This window comes from Somniosus microcephalus, chromosome 13, assembly GCF_052327205.1.
Source record: "Somniosus microcephalus isolate GS21.2 chromosome 13, FLI_Smic_1.0, whole genome shotgun sequence".
NCBI lineage: Eukaryota > Metazoa > Chordata > Chondrichthyes > Squaliformes > Somniosidae > Somniosus > Somniosus microcephalus.
In genome coordinates this window covers 177066361-177086933 of record NC_140999.1, presented here as the reverse complement: position 1 = coordinate 177086933, position 20573 = coordinate 177066361, and the positions used below count along the sequence as shown (strand labels likewise).

The window sequence follows — 20573 nt, the reverse complement described above, 5'->3', positions numbered from 1 at the left end:
GGGGGGGGGTGGAGGAGTCCGGGGAGGGAGGTGCGGGCAGGCGGCCGGCGGGAAAGCGGCCGGCCGCCGCGCGACCTTAATGCGCCGGCGCAAACTCCTGTAAGACTCGGTTGCCAGAGTCTTAGTTGCGGCTGCCACGGGCGAGGCAGCCGCAACTCAATTTCGGCGCTGGGGCCCGTCACCACGGCAACCGGGACGCTGCGCACACCGATGACGTCATCGGTGCCGGCGCAGCGCAACCGGTCTACCGCCGATGGTAGGGCCCCAGGGAATTTCTGAACCGGCTGTAAGTCCAGCGCAATGACCTCTAGCGCCGCAAAATGGGTGCAAAGCCCACTCAATTTCTAGGCCTCAATGTTTTCAAGGGGAGACTGGATAGGTACTTGAGGGAAATAAACTTGAAGGGCTACGGGGATAGAGTGGGGGAATGGGACTGACTGGATTGCTCTACAGAGAGCCAGCACGGACTCGATGGGCCAAATGGCCTCCTTCTGTGTCGTTATGACTCTATGTACACTGATGAAACCCAGCTCTACATCACTATCACTTCTCTCGATCCCTCCACGGTCTCTAAATTGTCAGACGGTTTGTCCAACATCCAGTTCTGGATGAGCAGAAATTTTCTCCAATGAAATATTGGGAAGACCAAAGCCATTGTTTTCAGTCCCTGCCAAAAACTCCGTTCCCTAGCCATTGACTCAAATCAAATCAAATCAAATCAAATCAACTTTTATTGTCATTGTTAGTGCACAAGTGCAGTACAACGAAATGTAGGCTTGCGGCTCCCGAGAGTGTACAATTTGGATTAGGACACTTAAACATTTCAACATACACTTGTACATATATATTAGCATAAATATGACCATAATAAAGTGCATCGGCAGATGTGCAGGCTTTAGTGTTTATTTGTGGAGTTCAGTAGGATGACAGCCCTGGGAAAGAAGCTGTTCCTAAATCTGGTTGTACGGGTGCGAATGCATCTGTAGCATCTTCCAGATGGTAGGAGGGCGAACAGACTGTGGCTGGGGTGGGTAGGGTCTTTGATGATGGACCGTGCCCTCCGTAGGCAGCGTTTCTGATATATATGTTCTATGGTCGGTAGCCGGGTGCCGGTAATGCGTTGGGCAGTTTTGACTACCCGCTGCAGGGCTTTCCGGTCATGGGAGCTACAGCTGCCGTACCATACCGTGATACAGTTTGTCAGGATGCTCTCTATAGTGCAGCGGTAGAAGTTAGAGAGGATTGGGGGTGACAGATTACATCCCTTCAGCCTCCATCCCTCTCCCTAACATCTGTCTGAGGCTGATCCACACTGTTCGCAACCGTGATGTTATACTTGACCCTGAAATGCGCTTCCAACCACATATCTGCAGCATAACTAAGACTGTCTATTTACACCTCTGTAACATCGCCCATCTCCGCCCCTGCCCCAGCTCATCCGCTGTTGAAACTCTCATCCATGCCTTTGCTACCTCTAAACTTGACTATTCCAATGCACTCCTGGCTGGCCTCCCACATTGTACCCTATGTAAACTTGAGGTGATCCAAAACTCACTGCCGTGTCCTAACTCACGCCAAGTCCCGTTCACCCATCACCACTGTGCTCGCTGACCTACATTGGCTCCCGATTAAGGAATGCCTCGATTTCAAAATTCTCATCCTTGTTTTCAAATCCCTCCATGGCCTCGCCCCTCCCTATCTCTGTAATCTCCTTCAGCCCCCCCCCCGAGATAGCTGCGCTCCTCTAATTCTGCCCTCTTAAGCATCCCTGATTATAATCGCTCAACCATTGGTGGCCGTGCCTTCTGTTGCCTAGGCCCTAAGCTCTGAAATTCCCTGCCTAAACCTCTCCGCCTCTCTTTCCTCCTTTAAGATGCTCCTTAAAACCTAACTTTTTGACCAAGCTTTTGGTCACCTGCCCTAATTTCTCCTTATGTTGCTCGGTGTCAATTTTTTTGTCTTATAACACTCCTGTGAAACGTCTTGGGATATTTTACTACATTAAAGACGCTATATAAATACACGTTGTTGTTGTTGACTATCACAGCCTACATTTTTAAATCTCAGTTCCCTTCTAGAAATTTCAAAACATAAATAGTCGGAAAGATTGGAGAGGATGAAGAAATGAAGGTAAGACCAGTCTCAGTGCTATCCATGTACCCCATAAATAAAATGTTTATATAATCCCTAGCTATTGAGGACATACAAGTGAGTTTGTTGTATAACATTATATACAGTATAACTATCAGTTTATTTATTAATATTATAAATAGCTTTATTTATGTGCAATATAACCATCAATGTATTTATGTAGGTGGAGTGTCTATCGTAAAATAATTTAAAATCCCCAAATTTTTTACATCCTTTATTGTGATTCCAGCCTTTCGATATTGTAATTGTTACTAGTATAAGTACTGATTTCATTGATACTCATGTGAGTCTGCGCTTTTAAAAAAAAGAAAAATCCTTAAATTGAAAGTGAGGAGAATAGTGAGGTGAAATATTCTAATTCTGTTTTTAATTTTTCCCCATTTTGAGCCCCGGGCTCATCAGGCCGCCCAAGCACTACAGTTTCAGCAGAGCCCTGAATCAAGAGCACGGCAGCTAACGCAGGGAATTCTAGCTCAGCGCATTTGAGCCTTTTCACTGTCATTAAGACACCATTATAATTATTTGTTGCCTAAATCTAGTTTATCTCCAATTCACCTGATTAGAAGAGGGTGTTGGTGAAAATCCATTAGGAGCAGCGTGATCAGTCAGGAAGGAAAGAAGAGCCCCTTTGTCTTTGCTGAATTATCTGTATTTTGATTGTCCTCTGACTGAATCTTTCAGCTAAGGAGCGTAGCAAACAAACTAAAAGCCGAGAAGCCGAGCCCCAGTTTCTCCGAGTTTCCTTCTCTGTCAGCAGCTCTGTGTTTGCTGAACATTTAAACCTTTCTTACAGAAGACCTGGTCCTTCACAACCATCTTCTTCTACAGCTTAACTCATTTCTTTCTTTTTTCCTTTGAATTAAAAAACCCCTGTATTCCCGCGCCTGCCTCCTGTGTTGATACCAAACTCTGCGAGCAGGTAACACCTACCATTTAAATATATGGCAAATATCCTTTGAAACAGCTTTTCACAGCACTGGGTTGCACACTTTTCTGTTTGTTGTTTTAATCCCCACTACAGTCCAGTTTTAGAGCCGTGCTGTTAGACTTTACAAATTTAATGCTTCAAATTACAATGTTAAAAGTCTTTGCATATTGATCAGCGACCTGTCAGTGCTTTAAAATGGGGCTCCTTAAATGATGTGTAAATGATGACCTGCCCGTTAGTTTCCACAAGCCCTCTTCTCCAAACTGTCTCTCACTTTTGAACGAACCTGACTAAATGTAAATTCTACACAAATCTGAATTTCTTATTTTTTCGAAACTTTTTTTAGCCTCTGCAGATTCAATAAATGATCAAATTGTTCCCTTGTCTTTACAATAACTCTCTCTGAATTTTATATGTATAACATTATGGAGGATTTTAAATATCTATGTTTTACTTCTAAAAGATTGCATTTCCAAAGTTCTCTTCTAATACAAATAATATGTGTATTTAACAAATAGATAATTATGCAAATATTGTTTGGCTAAAGTCTATTAATAAATTGAGTTTAGATTTTCATTCCTAAAAACTTTCAGTTCGGGGCATTCAGTATGAACATTTTCATCAGCCCATCTATAATGCAGTCCAGCTACTTACACAGGTTCCTGACACCAAAAGGGCATATTTAAACATTGCCCATGTCAGTCATTCTTACAAAGAATCCAGAATGACAGATCACAGATTGTCTAAAATACAACATTTAAACAGAATCATTTGAGATTGAATATCTCAGCACAGCTCGCCTCCTCCATAGTAAACTGCACCGTGACGTTTCTTTAACTCCTCATTCCATTTTTTTTGCATTAGAGGCTAATTAAATTTTAAACAGCTTGATAGCTGACGTCTGTTTAATGTTCTTGATGGGCGACAAAATCTTTTTGATCCAAATGTAAAAGACTAAAATGCATAAAATAGTTTGAGAAGATAATTTTTAAGATGAATTCTGCCTGTTTAGCCTTAAACATTGTATACTGTTGTTTTAAAATTATAAATTGGCTTAGATTGAAGTTTGCGCTGATATTATTGAAACAAAAGCACTTGTAGAAATGCTAAGGTTTATTTTAATACACTCTATTTCAAATTACAGACAATTTTTTAAACCGTATTTCTTATGTCATGAAAAAAAATCTTGTCTCAGGAAATATTCATGGTGGAAATGAAACTCATTTGAAAATTTTTGGTACATTGCAGTAAGTCTTGCCTGTATATCATTATTACTGACAAGAAAACGGGCCTTTTAAAATCTTGTGATCATTTTTACAAATTATTCATGCCCCACGAGACTCAAGAGTTTAATTTCAACTACAAAAGAATTGCTAAAATAATTTATGAAATATGTTTTGTAGTAAAGACAGAATTCAGACACGTAAAGGCCTGAAGGGCATTTTGTGGGCAACAAAAACATATTAGTCCCACAGATCTCTATTACAATTTTATTTCGGATCTTTTTATGCCCACCTTGTTGAACATCATTATTATTAAATACTCGTAGTAAGGAAGCCTATAGACTTCTCATATAGCATATATACTCCTACAGCCTCTATAGCTTCCTCGTATACTCAAGTATTCACAGATATGCCTGCACTTTCCTCGTGTGTTGCACATGCACACTTACAGCATTTATATTCTCCTCACATACAGCACATATACTCTTATAATACCTAAACTCTGAGGTAGTCCATACTCTTCCCCCGGAGTGTTAATACTCTCTAAATATTTGCCACACCTTTGTTGTGCTGTAACTTCTTTTTCTCATTCTTTTTGTCACTATTTACACCAAAAATGTAGCGAAAAAAAAACCCATACAAGCATCCGGAATCAAATTGCATTATCTATCACTTGGTTGTGTTTAGCAGGGAGCTTTGCTCCCGTTCTCTCCAGCGTACGCGCGACATGTTTACTTGCTAATTTGTTCCAGCCTGTTTTTCACACCATCTTTAAAGGTTGTCCGACTACAAATGCAATCTCTTAGTTTTGGTTGCCGAGCGCTCCCAACTGAGTGCCCTTTTCGTTGACTGTGTCGATCGTAATCACTCTAATCATACAGGAACTTCAAAATAATAGTACGGCAGGCTTTAATAAACCCCATAGACCAGCTGCTCTGTACTCGAGCACATTTGTTATTTTTTTAACATAGCTTGGGGAGATGCAGCTTAGATTCATACACAAAGTCACTGACTGCACCCATTTTTCCACAAGATTATTTTTTGGTGTTAAAATACATTTCACACATGGCCAATATGTATGACACCGCATGCAACAAGAAACAACAGCTAGCTTACTCACCGCTGCCCAGGCCGGTGTTTCTGTGTGTCTCCAAGGCAGAAAGACTAACCCTGCAGCTGTTGGTATTCTGTAGAACTGTCGACAGTCTGAGAGTGGCTTTGCTGTTCCACACAATTTAACAGCACCAGGAACACACTCACGGTTCCAGCACCGATTCGTGTGTTGATGGATCCTTTTGGGTTTCCCCCCTGACTTCTCGTGGGCTTGGCAGCTCTATTTCTACTGAGCTATTCTCATAATGAAGATGAAGGTCTATATTTCCATGACATCTCACTTGTGCTTCAGGCTATCTGAAGTGCATTTTTAAGGAGCTTCCTTGGCAGAGAAGTGTACGCACACTGACTGACTGACTGCTCCTGCTGTTAGATGTTGCTCGCAGTCTGCAAGGCAGTGTCCCAAACGAGACTTGCACAACTCTCTCTAGACCCAGGGGATCCAAGCTGACTTTCAGCAAAGCCTGAAATGACTACGAGCAGAAGGCATTGATAAATTCCACTGCAATCCCCCCCCCCCCCCCCCCACCTTCCTCTTGATCAATCCCCCGGTCAGACTTTGAATCTAGCTCAATTAGATATTATCTGCATCTCTTAGACAAAGACACAGCCAAGAGCTGAATAGCAAAAGCCTCACCTTCTGTTTTCTTTGCTTAATCACTCTGCTACTGGGTCTGTACCAATTGTCATTAGGATTTTGGTTTCCCATGACTTAATGTTTTATTTTTCACAGTTAGGTGAAACATTAACATTTTATTTAGTTACAATCATTTGAAATAAATGCCTCTGGGTCGCCTTCCCCCCCCCCCTTTGTTTTTGGAAGTTTGAAATGCTATGTGTCTGTAAAAATATAGTCCTGATGTCTGTGGCACAATGTGCATTGAAAGCAAACAAATCATAAAACTGTAAGTGAGAAGATACAGTGAATGTTTAACTGCCTGGGAACGCCTTGCTTCGGGAAGAAGCATCCACTTTACCGGCTGCCTGAGGAATGGGCTCGCTGAGCTCACCTTCAAAAAAGAGTCATTTTACCAACGGACCAAGGCTGTGATTTACAAAAAGAAAAGGCAATCCTTATACCACACACACACACATACTGGGCTCTCAGAAGTTCTCAGTGATTTATGCCATTGGGTTTATTATTTTAGTCAATACTTTATAATAATTTGTTTGCAATATATCAAGACACCAAAGACTTAAGATGAATGAATTACAAGGTAGTTTCAGAGCACTGCCTGCAAAGGTCAGTCATTCTGTTTAAACGCCACAATCTCATTTTGATAGGCAGTCTAGACAAAAAAAGATACTTAAAATTATTATAATTTTCTCAAAAATGTGTGCATTGTTATGTTAACTGAATTCTATAATTTTTAACAGCTGGACTTAAGAACAAAAGAAATTATATTGAGCTGACTTTGATAAGTACTCACACAAACCTGAAAGGATCTTTGCTCTTTCTTTAAGAGCTACATTGTTATATGCATGGGAAGACTGTGCTCTTGCCGGTAGTCAGTCAGATCGGAGCATCGAGTGTTTCCCAATTGCTTTTGTTTAAGAGAGCTGCTTGATTTCCATCAAGGTTCTCATGGTATTGCTTTTGGCTTGCGTGGTTTGGAAGGTAAACTGCAAGGTGGGGGGGGGGGGGGGCATGCCCAAAGTTACCAGAACATATCTCAATAGTAAATGTCCCTTCTCAAACTAGAAGAGGGACGTATGTGCAACACAAACCTCCTTTAGTTTTTAACTTTTAAGGTCGGGAGGGTGCAATCACAGAAAGCTTTCAAATTCAGTTGCAAAATTACTTTGATTAAAAAGAATTAATTAACAAAATCATTTTGATTAAGGAGCAGAATAAATTGTAAGAGGATAAATGTCCTTTACTATCCCGCAGGTGAAATATTTAACCATTTTGCTTTTGACGTCCGCCACGCTTAACAGGCAATGAAAAGAACGCCGATTACGTGCAACTGAAGTCTGATATCGAGAGTTTGCAGGAGTCACCTCAGTTTATCTTTTTCAACAAAGCACATGTGACGAAAATCATACATTTCGGATTAATTACAAACTTTGCTATATTCACACGCATCACAGAAAGCGCCGAATGCTTGTATATTATTGCGCCGGGCTGTGGCTCTTTATTCATAAGCTCCTGATTATTTAAAAAAAAATCCTCCTTGAAATAAACGCGAGCTCACAAATCTCCAGCACAGCGCGATTCTTCTCCTCTTAAACTGCAATTTAACAAACCACTGCACAAGTACTAAGTGTTAAATGAAGCTGTCACATACTGTCCGAAGATTGGAGAAAGGTACTGATTTCCCCCGAAATGTTAGTATCGGGTGGCCACCTTTAATTCGGGAGCTTTTTTTTTCAATTAAGCAAAATAATAGGCTTTGTGCAGTTTACTGACCAGGTGCAGAAATGCTGCGCGGTTGTGAAAGCTCCGATCAGATAGTCCTGCTCGAGAGATCCCACCAGTTCTTAGGTAGTAATTTGGTAACAAGTAGCTTCCACTCGCAATGGTGATTGTAATGAGGCTCCCTGGCCACTTCGAGTGGGTGTTTGCGAACAGAACTGTCTCTTATGTTGCTTTAACTGACGCACTCCTACTCAACAAAAAAAGTCACCAATTTATTCTTCTCCATCAGTGTGTGCTCAAGTAATAGAATATGACATGGCTCATCAGGGATACTGGTTTTAGTTGGGAATGATATTCTCAGTTAATTCCCATTGCCAGTATCTGATTGACTGAAATCGTATTTTATTCTTAAAAGCTGCAATTTTTTTTTAGCAAATGCGTTAATAAAGAAACTGTGAAATAGAGAGAAATTGTAGGGCAAATTCAGCAATGCCATGGTCTGAGCTGGGAGCCACTCAGGGTAACACTGTCGCAGCCCCATCTCTGACCTGTGCTCGCTGTGAGTGAAGCTTCCCACTGGGAGCGTGGGATCATTGCCGTTGCCCCTCTATCTTGAATGGAAAAAAAAACAGACTCGGATTTAATGAGCTTATCGAAGGCAGAGAGAAGCCAAGATATAAAATAAACACATTCTGGTGAAGGGCCTCCAATCAAAACGTTAATATAGCTCCTCTCTTTCAGCTGACGGGCTTACTGTGTATTTCCAGCAAATTTGTTTCTGTCTTTATGTTTAACCTGTGTTCAATCTGCTCATATTCCTTTTAATTGTTAACCTCCTTGACACAATTACCGCTGGCATTCACCGCTGGCATTCACAGAGTTATCAACGTATTTCCTGCTTTGAGCGACACTGAAAAAATACATAAAATCGACAGCTTTACAGCAACGCTATTATTTGGTGGCGGAAGAAAATGTACTGCACTAATTCTCTGAGGTAGGTGCGGGAGTACCTTACGGGGCTGCAGGTGGCATTGCTTGAACTGTAGACTGCATAGATAAACATTTACTTTAAAAAAAAATTCAGAGCTGTACGGTTTCAGTTAACATCGCCAGCCCGTGTAATACTGCAGGGCACTGGACGAGCAACTTTGCTGCCCTGTGCAGCGGGGGCTGCACCTGCGACCTCGCTTGCACTTCCAGCCTGACGCGCGGCTTTGTTGGGGAGGGGGGTGGCGGGGGGCAGATGCGAGCGGAGGCCGACAACCTTCCCACAGGGAAGTGGGGGACGGGGGGGACGGGAGCTAGAGTCACTTCAGGCTCGTCATGTGCACCTCACAGTGTCTGGTTTCACAGCAGCACTGCAGAGGCCAGGGAGCGGGCCAACCATCCACTCTCCTAGCTGCAGATGGTGCACGGCAGTGGGAGGCTATTCCAAAAGAGGTGAAGAAAATGTGGGGAGTGGGGAGGGGGGAAACAATTGTGTCCATTGCAGCGTTCGGCCTGAATTAGCACCTCTAAGCACACATATTGCCATACAGGGCGCTTTTAGAATTGAAACTAGTGCCGAGGGTTTGTTTCAACACTATTCAGCCAACAGCATCTCTGTCCATATCAGTGGCTGAATGCGACGTGTGACCAGTGTGGTGACTCTGTGCCCCTCTTTCCTGCTGTGTTAGCCGTGGCTCAGTTGGTAGCGCCCACGCCTCTGAGTCAGAAGGTTGTGGGTCTGAGAGTCCCACTCCAGAGACCTGGCCACAAAAAGCTAGGCTGACACTCCAGCGCAGTGCCGAGGGAGCGCTGCACTGTCGGAGGTGCCCTCTTTCGGGGGTGAGAGGGTAAACTGTGGTGGATGTAAAAGATACCATTGCACTATTTTGTAGAGGAGGGGAGTTATCCCCGGTGTCCTGGCCAATAATTATCCCTCAAACAACATAACAAAAAAAAACATATTATCTGGTCATTAACACTTTGCTGTTTGTGGGAGCTTGCTGTGCGCAATTTGACTGCTGCGTCCCACATTACAACAGTGACTACACTTCAAAAAGTACTTAATTGGCTGTAAAGCGCTTTGCCCGAGGTCGTGAAAGGCGCTATATAAATGCAAGTTTTTCTCTATAAAATCCATCTCTCTCTCTAAAGCATTCACGAATGTACAATTCTTACTGTAGTAAACTGTAGCTGCTCTGCCATTAGTAGGAATGCTATTTCTTACCTAAAAAAAATGTAGTAGAAAATATATTTCAAGAGGAACATCATTCACATTTTAGCCTTTTTGATGGGTTACTCTGGGAAAAGCATTAGTCGACGGCAATGTATTAGGAACAAAAGAAAGAAATCTCTGAGTAAGTGGATCCTAACTGAATAAAGTAAGGCAGACCGAAGACTGAATGTGTATTTAAAACCTTGTAGCAATTTGCTGTCCGTTATGAAACCCGATTCTTCTCAAACACACAGCGCTGAAACTCCGAATGCTTTCAACACTTTGTGCTGCGGCAGGGGTCAAGTTCAACCAGGCAACTGAGAAAGACTTTACACCCACCCAAGATTTAACCCAACAGCTCGCCATTAAACCTCGCCACTCACCTTGCTGACAGTTCAAAAGTACGACTGAAAACAGGCAGCTGGACTTCAGAAATAGCTCCATGATGAAGACTCGGTATTATCCAAAAGAAGCAGAGTCGGATGCCAGAAACAGGCTCAAGCCACAAGCTGCACACACCTAGATTTTAACTTGAGCTGCAGACAGCCTATGAGTGCTGGAGCGGCCGCCTCCCATATAAGGAAAATCAGGGTAAAATGATCAGCCCTTCAGGGCTGCTTCTCAGGAACAACAACACAAGCGGAAATAATCCTCTGTTTTCAAATAAACCAAGCATTACCGAAAATGATCTAGATAAGATTACAGCCAAATCACACTGAATATTTATTAGGCAATAAACCTCATAAGCATAGTTTCAGATTTACATTCACTCCTTACAGTTTCTCTATTGTGTTTTTTTTTGTTCAATGCGTTTTCAGCTTTATTTATGATTAGTATTTTTATTAACTGAACTAATGCAGGATAAGATATCTGGTGGCATCCTACCACTGCTGGTTAACATGGGAAAATATGAGACAGTGGAGGGAACACACCAGCATAGAAATTACACTGTCATGTCGGAATGTGCAGCACATTCACGTGAAATTAATTTGCTGTTTTCATAGAGGTGTTAATCATTTAATATTAAATGGACAATGTTAAAAATAGCAGACAGATAAATTTCATATGAACTTGTGCCGTGTTCGAATGCTAATATTACATAACATAATATCCGGGCTGCAGAAAGCATGCAGAAATGAGAAAAGATTTTTTGAAGGCTTGCCATCTTGGAGAGTGGCAAATTTCTGGCTCGGGGAAGCAGTGATACATATATGTTTCACAATTGCGCAACAATTTTTACTTTCAGTCATCTTTTCTGTCAAAATTCAAATATGCATTTTCCAGAATGTACCGAAAAGTGCAGCGGCATTATATGGTTAAAAATATGAATATCACTTTTCTTAGATTTCAATTTAGGGCCTACAATAAGGTCCATCAACATGAAGGGGATTAGTTTCCTCTGATAGTGCACTATTCAACATGTTTGCATAAAATTTCTTTGTACACGATTTAATGCATTTGACAACTTATTTATTTTAACTAGGTTAATGACTGTGTTAAAATAATGTACACAGGAACTTTACATGAACGCATTAAGCAATGTAGCTACCAGAGGAAATTAAGCCCCTAAAAATATGTATTAAGTAACAAAAGCAGAGGGCTCTTTAATAATCATTTTTCTCCATCTGATCCGTATTCATTTTGTGTGAATTTTTATTGTGATAATCTGTTTACTCATATTCTTGCTTCCAAAGAATAGCTGCAGAGTCATCACTTGTCCTATTGACCTTGCACATTTTAAGCTAGCAGGCAAATTGCTCGAACCTTTACCATTAAAAGGTATTTGGAAAAATAAACAGAATAATTCAAGATATTAGAATATTCCAGGGGAATGCCATTAAATACTTTCATTGCTACCCACGACTTCTTAGCAAATGATGATTGGAAGACAATACAGCAGATAATGTCGTTGCGATTCCACAGCTAAGCCTATTGCCTGACGTGGGTGTCAGAGGCTCAGTTCAGGTGCCTCTTACTTTCATCTCCAGAAAAGTGTTGTAGCCCTGTGTATTTAACCATGTGCAGCATGAAGCATTTCCATTGGTTTACATCAGCAATCTTAGGTGGAAAACATGGATACCCATGTACATGTGCCAAGGATTAGACTAAGAAATTGAGTTCTATCTGGTTCAAAACACCTTCCATCTCTAGAATTGGGCACTATGGCTCCGTTCTGTGTCCTATATGAAGCTATATGATCACTACTGATCGCCCTATAAATACAAGACCATGATTCGTTCAGCTAAGATAGTAACTGCACAACAAGAGATTGACAATAATTTGAAAAAAACATTGCTAGTGTTTTTGCATGAATCAAACCTCAATGTTGAATAAATGATGGTTCCCAAAGCAACCATTCAAATTCAATAATGGTATCTTACAGTAACCATTTTGATTGAATGAAAGCCCCTAGTGTAACGATATCAATTGAATGAAGGTCCCTACAATAACAATTTCAAAAGAATTAAAGCCCTTATAATAACAATTTCAATTGACTGTGAACTTTTATTTAAACAACATTAAAGTGTTAAGTAAGGAGAAGAAGAAAGAAGCTCAGCCATCCTTCAAGCTTCTTCTGAGTGAAGGTCAAAGTGTTTACTATTTAAAGGAGCTGTAATCTGAGCTGTACAGGGCTGCAGTCTTACAGCTAAGGGTATGTGGGATCTCCACAAGAAACAGAATCAGCACTGACATTCCCATGTTAATGTAGCAAGGCTAGGGGCCGACACTGCCAATAATGCTGCCATGTGGCAGTAAAAATCATCAGTTACTTGCCATTAGTGAATTAAAGCATCATTTGGAAAACACCATGTTTGGAGATTCGAACGGGAAAGGGCAAAACAGAATCAGACAAAAAAAAAATGGAGTGGCTGCCCGCTGGTGCATACAGAGAATCCCTAATAGCAAGCGAGAGCGCAACAGGCTGAGTGCAGCAGTTGAACCATTAAAGAAAGAAAGACTTGCATTTATATACAGCATTTGAATGAGTTATGAAGTAATACACTGAATATGGAACTCAAATGCCTCGTGAATAATATGCTGAGTGCATACTCAGACATGATCCTGATGCATTTGGTACTGTACTCGGACAGGTTAGTAAGTAATAATCTAAGTATTAGGATAACAACAACAACTTATATTTATATAGCACCTTTAATGTAATAAAACATCCCAAGGCGCTTCACAGCAACATTATCAAACAACAAAATTTGACACCAAGCCATATAAGGAGATGTTAGGGCAGATGACCAAAAGCTTGGTCAAAGAGGTAGATTTTAAGGTGCGTCTTAAAGGAGAAAAGAGAAGTGGAGAGGCGGAGAGGTTTAGGCGGGGAATTTAGAAATCCAGAGTTTAGGACCTAGGCAGCTGAAGGTATGGCCACCAATGGTGGAGCAATTAAAATCAGGGATGTTCAATAGGCCAGAATAGGCGGAGGGCAGGGGTCTTGGGGAATTATAGGGTTGGAGGAGATTACAGAGATAGGGAGGGGCGAGGCCATGGAGGAATTTGAAAACAAGGATGAGGATAGTTAGTGAGTAGTATTCAAATTGGCTTGTGATTATGATTACATTACTAGGATAGATTAGTAACTAATACACTGAGTACAACACTAATAACATACTGAGTACAGCTGGGACCTCGCGTAGTTTGCTGCGTACATGACGCGAACAAGCCGATGAAAAATTTATTGTGCAATCAGCAATACTCTGAAACATTCAAGCCTGAGGCCTACTTTTCTTCTAAGCACATTAGAGCCTGAAGGAAATATTTCACTTGCTTTGAAAATGTAGGAATTACTTTTCGCAACTGTTATATTTTTTGGGTCTTTTCTAACCTTCTTACCCTAGATTATTTTGGCTCTCCCATCTTAGGTCACTCTCCCCATACATTCGAGAGTCAGACGTGGAATGAGTGCGGGCATGTTGCACACCATATTGGACCATTCAGAACCTGTGTTACACCTGAAAAAAATGGGCGCTGCGCAATCCAGTTTCTAGGCCAGTATTTCTCCGTTCTCTGAGGAATATCAAACTGACTGTTACTGCTGGTTGTTTCTCGGAGATTTCAAACACTGTCCTCTAATGGATTTTCCAACTTTCTTCGGTTTAAAAAGGACAGTCTTTTTTATGTATACCAGTAAAGAGTTACTGGGACTTCCTGAATTTTGAATAGCTGACCTCTCAAATACAAAACGATCTGTCAGTCAAATAAAAATTGAATCAATCACATTGTTCAAGTTCGAATTAACTCTCCTTTTAAGGGTGTAATCGACAACATTGCGTTGGGATTTTCTTGGTTCATGGTGTAGGCTTATCTGACTGTTAAACCCCCTATTCAGAATGATTGACTTCAAAGGGGCAACCACCAAACCAAAGCCTAGGCAAAATACATAATTTTTGTCACAGCGGACAGATGCATAATGTATTTCACTTGACATTCTTCTCTCCGGTATTGTAATGAACTAACCTGTTTATTTTTATCATGTGACATTAGCAAACAGAGCAAGCATTCACCTGCTATTACTGTATTTCGAATGAATGCTTCATTTGTCTTTTCTTCTTCTTAGGCAGTCCCTTGGAACCGAGGATGACTTGCTTCCACATTAAAATTGAGTTTGCAGGTGACTGATGAGTCCAATGCAGTACCTGCAGTCTCTGTCACAGGTGGGGCAGACGGTGGTTGAATGGGCGGGTGGGTGGGATGCTTGGGTTGATGTGCGCTCCTTGTGCTGCCTGCGCTTGGCTTCCGCTTGCTCCCGGCGAAGAGACTTGAGGTGTTCGGCGCCTTCCCGGATGCTTCTCCTCCACTTTGTGCGGTCTTGGGCCAGGGATTCCCAGGTGTCGGTGGGGATGTTACACTTTTTCAAGCAGGCTTTGAGGGTGTCCTTGAAGCATTTCCTCTGCCCACCTGGGGCTCTCTTGCCATGCCGGAGCTCCGAGTAGAGCGCTTGTTTCAGGAGTCTCATATCGGGCATGCGGACAATGTGATCCATCCATCGGAGCTGATCAAGTGTGGTCAAAGCTTCGATGCTGGGGATGTTGACCTGAGCGAGAACACTGACGTTGGTGTGCCTATCCTGCCAATGGATTTGCAGGATCTTGTGGAGGCAGCATTGGTGGTACCTCTCCAGTGCTTTGAGGTGCCTGCTGTACATGGCCCATGTCTCTGAGGCATACAGCAGGGCAGGATCACTGCTGCTCTGTAGACCATGAGCTTAGTGCCGGGTTTGAGGTCCTGGTCTTCAAACACTCTCTTCCTCAGGCGACTGAAGGCCGCACTGGCACACTGAAGGCGGTGTTGGACTTCGTCATTGATGTCTGCCCTTGTTGACAGTAGGCTCCCGAGGTATGGAAAGTGGTCCACGTTGTCCAAGGCCTTGTTGTAGATTTTGATAATCGGGGGGGCAGTACTGTGTGGCGGGAGCAAGTTGGTAGAGGACCTTTGCCTTACGGATGTTTAGTGTAAGGCCCATGCTCTCGTACACTTCGGTGAAGGTGTTGACGATGGTTTGGAGTTCGACCTCCGAGTGAGCGCAGACGCAAGCGTCGTCTGCATACTGTAATTCGACGACAGAGGATGGGGCGACCTTGGATCGGGACTGGAGATGACGGGGGTTGAACAGTTTCCCGTTTGTTCTGTAAATTAGCTCCACTCCAGCGGGGAGCTTACTGAGGGTGAGATGGAGCATTGCAGCAAGGAAGATCGAGAAGAGCGTTGGTACGATGACACAGCCTTGCTTGACCCCGGTACGTATGTGAATTGGGTCTGTGGTGGAACCATTGGTCAGGATCACGGCTTGCATGTCGTTGTGAAGCAGGCAGAGGATGGTGACAAACTTTTGAGGGCAGCCGAATTTGAGGAGGACACTCCATAATCCCTCATGGTTGGCAGTGTCGAAGGCCTTTGTGAGATCAAAGAAGGCCATGTATAGTGGTTGGTGCTGTTCCCTGCATTTCTCTTGTAATAGACGTGTGGTGAAGATCATGTCCATTGTGCCCCTTAGTGCACGGAATCCGCATTGCGACTCTGGGAGGAGCTCTTCAGCCACTGGGAGAAGGCGATTGAGGAGGATTCTTGCGATGACTTTCCCTGTGGCAGACAGCAGGGAAACTCCTCTGTAATTACCGCAATCAGACTTGTCACCTTTCTTGAAGATGGTCACAATCTGAGATCCCCTGGCATGCTCTCCTCCTTCCAGATAAGAGAAATGAGTTCATGAATTCGCACCAGTAGTGCTTCTCCGCCATGCTTTAGTGCCTCGGCGGGGATTCCATCTGCTCCTGAGGCCTTGTTGTTCTTCAGTTGTCGGATGGCCTTTTCAACCTCATGCCGGGCTGGGGTTGTGCTGAGATGGTGGTGGGTAGCATGCAGCGGGATGGAGTTGAGGACACTCGCGTCAAAGACAGAGTCAGAACTAACCTGTTTATTTTAACACGTGACAACAGCAAACAGAGCAAGCATTCACCTGCTATTATTTTGAATGAATGCTTCATTTGTAACCTAATATTTGCATATCATAATTTCATGGTTTGTGTCATTTATATTAAAATGAGATGTAAACAGAGTAGGCTATACATACAGACAGGTGTTAAACCTAATTCCTGTCTGTACTTTGTTTGCATCTCCGTTTAATATACATGACACAGGCCTTGAAATTATGCTATGCAAATATAAGGGTACAAATGAAGCATTCATTTGAAATTTTTTTGTTTGCTACTTTACTGGAGGCATTAATAAAAGCAGTCAAAGGAACTTCACATGAAGATATTGAGCATCATACATTGAAATTTGCACAGTGTAATTTTGGGACCACAAACATTAATATGTGCTTACAAAATAATCCAATTGATTATTGGGAATGATCCTAATCAACTTGTCACATTATTGGATTTTTGGACCAATCTTTCCATGGATAGGATTTAGATATGAGTTATCTTAAAATGTGCTTTTAAGTTAAATCTTGTTTTCATGGAGTTAAATTCAAATAGGACAGCAAGGCTGCAGGTATGCATTAAAAATCAGATAGGGCATCTGAATCAGCAATCTGTAGACAACAAAAGATCATTTGACATCCCAGTCACCATTCACACTCATTGCTGCTGCAACAGCCCTATTCATTTGAACTAAGTTGCCAAGTTAGGCTGACGAACTCCACTCACACAGGGAGGAGCGGTAGTGGTAGTCCGTTTTGACTAAAAAACAGCCTGGCTTTTGGAAACAAGGTAGTCAGGAAACAAAAGAGAAGAGGTTCCGGCCTGGGAGTGCAGTCCAGAATGTAGAGGTGTTATTCTGCTTCTGTTCCAGCAAAATGGTCTCCCCACTGTTCTGAGCATTTCACCTCACTGTGGAATAAATCAGCTTGCGATTCAAACCAAACTTCATCTAGTTTTAACTCAGTCTGCCGTCAGAGAGATTGAAGAGATACATGTGCAAAAGTCATGTATATAGGGTCCACATAGCAAGGGGATGCTATTGTTACATCCCCAGGTTAGGCTGTTGCACAAGTAGATATAAAGCAGCATGAGTCAACTGCCATAAAACTAAAACTCCTAGACCGCTTAAAAGAGCAACTGATGCCACTAAATCAATGGCAGCCCTGCATTTGTAACAACTAGGTAAAGTAGTATCTTACTTTATACAGCTATCCTGTGACAGTTGACTGCAATAGCTATCACAGAAATCACAGAAATCACAGAAACCCCACATTGCAGATAGAGGCCATTTCGGCCCATCGAGCCTGCACCGACACATATCCCACCCGATCCCCATAACCCCCACATATCCCACCCTATCCCTGTAACCCCATGTATTTTAATCCCCCTAACACTAAGGGTCAATTTATCATAGCCAATCAACCTAACCCGCACATCTTTGGACTGTGGGAGGAAACCGGAGCACCCGGAGAAAACCCACGCAAACACGGGGAGAATGTGCAAACTCCACACAGACAGTCACCCGAGGTCAGATTTGAACCCGGGTCTCTGGCGCTGTGAGGCAACAGTGCTAACCACTATGCCACTGGATAAAGTTCTTCATTTTAAGGAAAGTACCTTTCCGTTCCCATCAACACAATGTTATGCAATTATGCAAAACATAAATATTCTTCAAGTATGTCATGCTATGCCGGTTGGAATGTGCCAACAAGCTATCTCAGAAAACAAACTGTATATAATACTCACCCTAATGCTTTCCCCATTACTGGAGTTACCTTAAATACAAGTGTTTGAACTACGCAATCTAATTAAGTTATACTGTACATAGAAAGAAAAAAAATAACAATTTCTGGAAATTTGAAATGAAAGCAGATAGAAATGCACAGCAAGTCAATTAGTATCAGCAAAGAGAAAGAATAACAGGAAATGCTGGAAACACTCAGCAGATCAGGCAGCATCTGTGGAGAGAGAAACATTTCAGCTCGATGACCTTCCAACAGAACTGGAAGAAGTTAGAGATTTAACAGTTTATAAGCAAGTACAGAGCCAGGGGGAGGGGTGCGGAAGAACAAAAAGGTGGAGGTGACAGGGTGGAGGACAGGAGTGATTAAATGGCAAAAGGACAATGGAGCAAAGCAAAAGGGGGTGGTAATGGGACAAGAAAGAAAGATAAGATGGCTCCAGAGGAGGTGCAAATAGTTGCAGCAGAACCATTACCAGCACCTGCTGTCTGAGAAAGTGGGAGCGGTAGTTATGATCTGAAGTTGTTGAACTCAACATTTGAGGTTGTAAAATGCCCAATGGAAGGACGAGGTGCTGTTCCACGACATTATGTTGAGCTTCATTGGAACATTGTAGGAGGCAGATCACAGAAAGGATCAGAGTGGGAGTGGGATGGAGAATAATAAGTGACAGAATCTGCAGTATTTTACTTTAGTTTCAGCTAAGAGAAAGATAGGTTAATGCAGCAGGTGCGATACTTCATCAAAATTCTGACAAAGAGTCATCCTTAAAAGGTTGACCTCGCTTTCTTTTTTTCCAGCTACTGATTGACCTGAAATGCATTTCCAGCATTTCTGTTTTTATTTCCAAGGCAGTGGTAATTTTGAGACACAAACTATTGAAGGTATAGAAAGATTGTATTATTATAGGGCCCAGCCGCTAAGAGCTAGTTGACTTTTAAAAACTCCTCACTTTAAGCAGTGATCAGCAATGTTCCCTGGAAGCTGCGCTTTGTTCTGCGCGGCCTGGTTCTTTTAATGCGTGGTCCCTTTAAATTTCTGCGTGTGGGCAGTACTTACAATGTAAAAGCCGGTGAGCAGCCTGCATGGGATCTTTCAGAATACTGCGCGGCCGCACACACCTTAGCGGGAACATTGTTATTGGCATACAATACATGATTTTGCTTTAGTCATTTTAGGATTGGACTCAGGCATCAAACAGCCTTTCAATACATCGGTAACTAAGGATACTTCATAGGCACAGGCCTGGAAAGTCTCATAAACTACTTAGCCAAGGGAATATTAAAGCTACATACAGACATGCCAATACATGCATACACATATGAGCAGCATCTACACATTTATGTCTATGAACATATTCGTACTATTTTACTGTGCACATACATATTCTAAAACCAGCTCAATTTCCCCTGCCTTGTCTGCAGGGCCTCTCACTCCGATGCAGCCATGGACCATAATCCAGAGAGAAATTTGCTAGAACAGAATTTTTCAGTGCAACATCTGTATATTCCATGCACTGGACGACGCATCATAAAACAAGTTGATGGCAATTCCAGACCAGCTTTCTTCGGAATACTAATAAAATATGAAACATTCACGTCTTATATGTAAAAATTTAATTTCACATTCTCTAAATGTTTTCCAAGTTCCTTGCAGCTGTTTGGATGCACAGACTCGGGCCGTGGATTTGAGCCATCTTGCACGATGGACGATTGCCCAGTGGGTCTGCACTGAGAAATTCAGGTGTGCCAGCAAACAGCCCATCAGTGAGAGTAACCTTTATTACTATACCCTGGGCTGAATCCAAACCTGGACTTCTAATGGAAACATTTCCAACACCATTATGCGCAAGTTTTGCTGAAAGGTTTTTGAAAAGTTTGACCTGTGTAGGCTTTGATCATTGCATTGTGCTACTTCACCATTATTATATCATATTATGTGCTCGCCTATTTCTATTCTTGATTATTCAGTCATTTCTTGATTCCCTGATGGAAAGTTTGTGTACAAACCGTGAGATCTTTGACATTCTGACAAGAGCATCACAACTCAACGTTTTTTTTGCGGTGTCTGGTTCAAATTTATTAAGAGCCCATTTAAAGTGTCTGAGCACTCACATCAGTGTTGCACCAGCTGATACTAGATTCTCCCACAACATCCCCTGGCACAAGTCATACTGCCTTGAGCACCGCCCCTTGCATTGAGCAATACTATTCACACTAACTCTACCAGTTACACCTGTAAACAACAATGCTGTAGAGTTCCATGGAACTGCAGCATTCTCACATGCTCACAAGTTTTTTTTATTCATTCCTGGGATGTGGGCGTCGCTGACAAGGCCAGCATTTATTGCCCATCCCTAATTGCCCTTGTGAAGGTGGTGGTAAGCCTTCTTCTTGAACCACTGCAGTCCTTGTGGTGAAGGT

At 42.3% G+C, this 20573-nt stretch overlaps 1 protein-coding gene and 1 long non-coding RNA gene across 5 annotated transcripts in view; one reads left to right on the top strand and one right to left on the bottom strand.

Annotated features, from left to right (window-relative positions):
• Positions 1-10472, bottom strand: part of LOC147108815 (protein phosphatase EYA1-like) — a 268092-nt gene extending 257620 nt beyond the window's left edge. Inside the window, exon 1 of one of the 4 annotated variants that reach the window (XM_086005679.1) lies at positions 10358-10472. The gene's annotated coding sequence lies outside the window, so the exon portion shown is untranslated. Of the gene's footprint in view, positions 1-5422; positions 5844-6851; positions 6949-7825; positions 7930-10357 lie in introns of those variants that run through there. The other 3 variants (XM_086005680.1, XM_086005682.1, XM_086005677.1) reach the window with 3 other exon arrangements.
• LOC147108816 (uncharacterized) lies at positions 1783-10364 on the top strand. Its single transcript, XR_015080669.1, has 3 exons — positions 1783-2130; positions 7307-8768; positions 10229-10364. It is a non-coding gene; the product is annotated as an uncharacterized LOC147108816 (long non-coding RNA).
• Positions 10473-20573: the final 10101 nt, after the last annotated feature.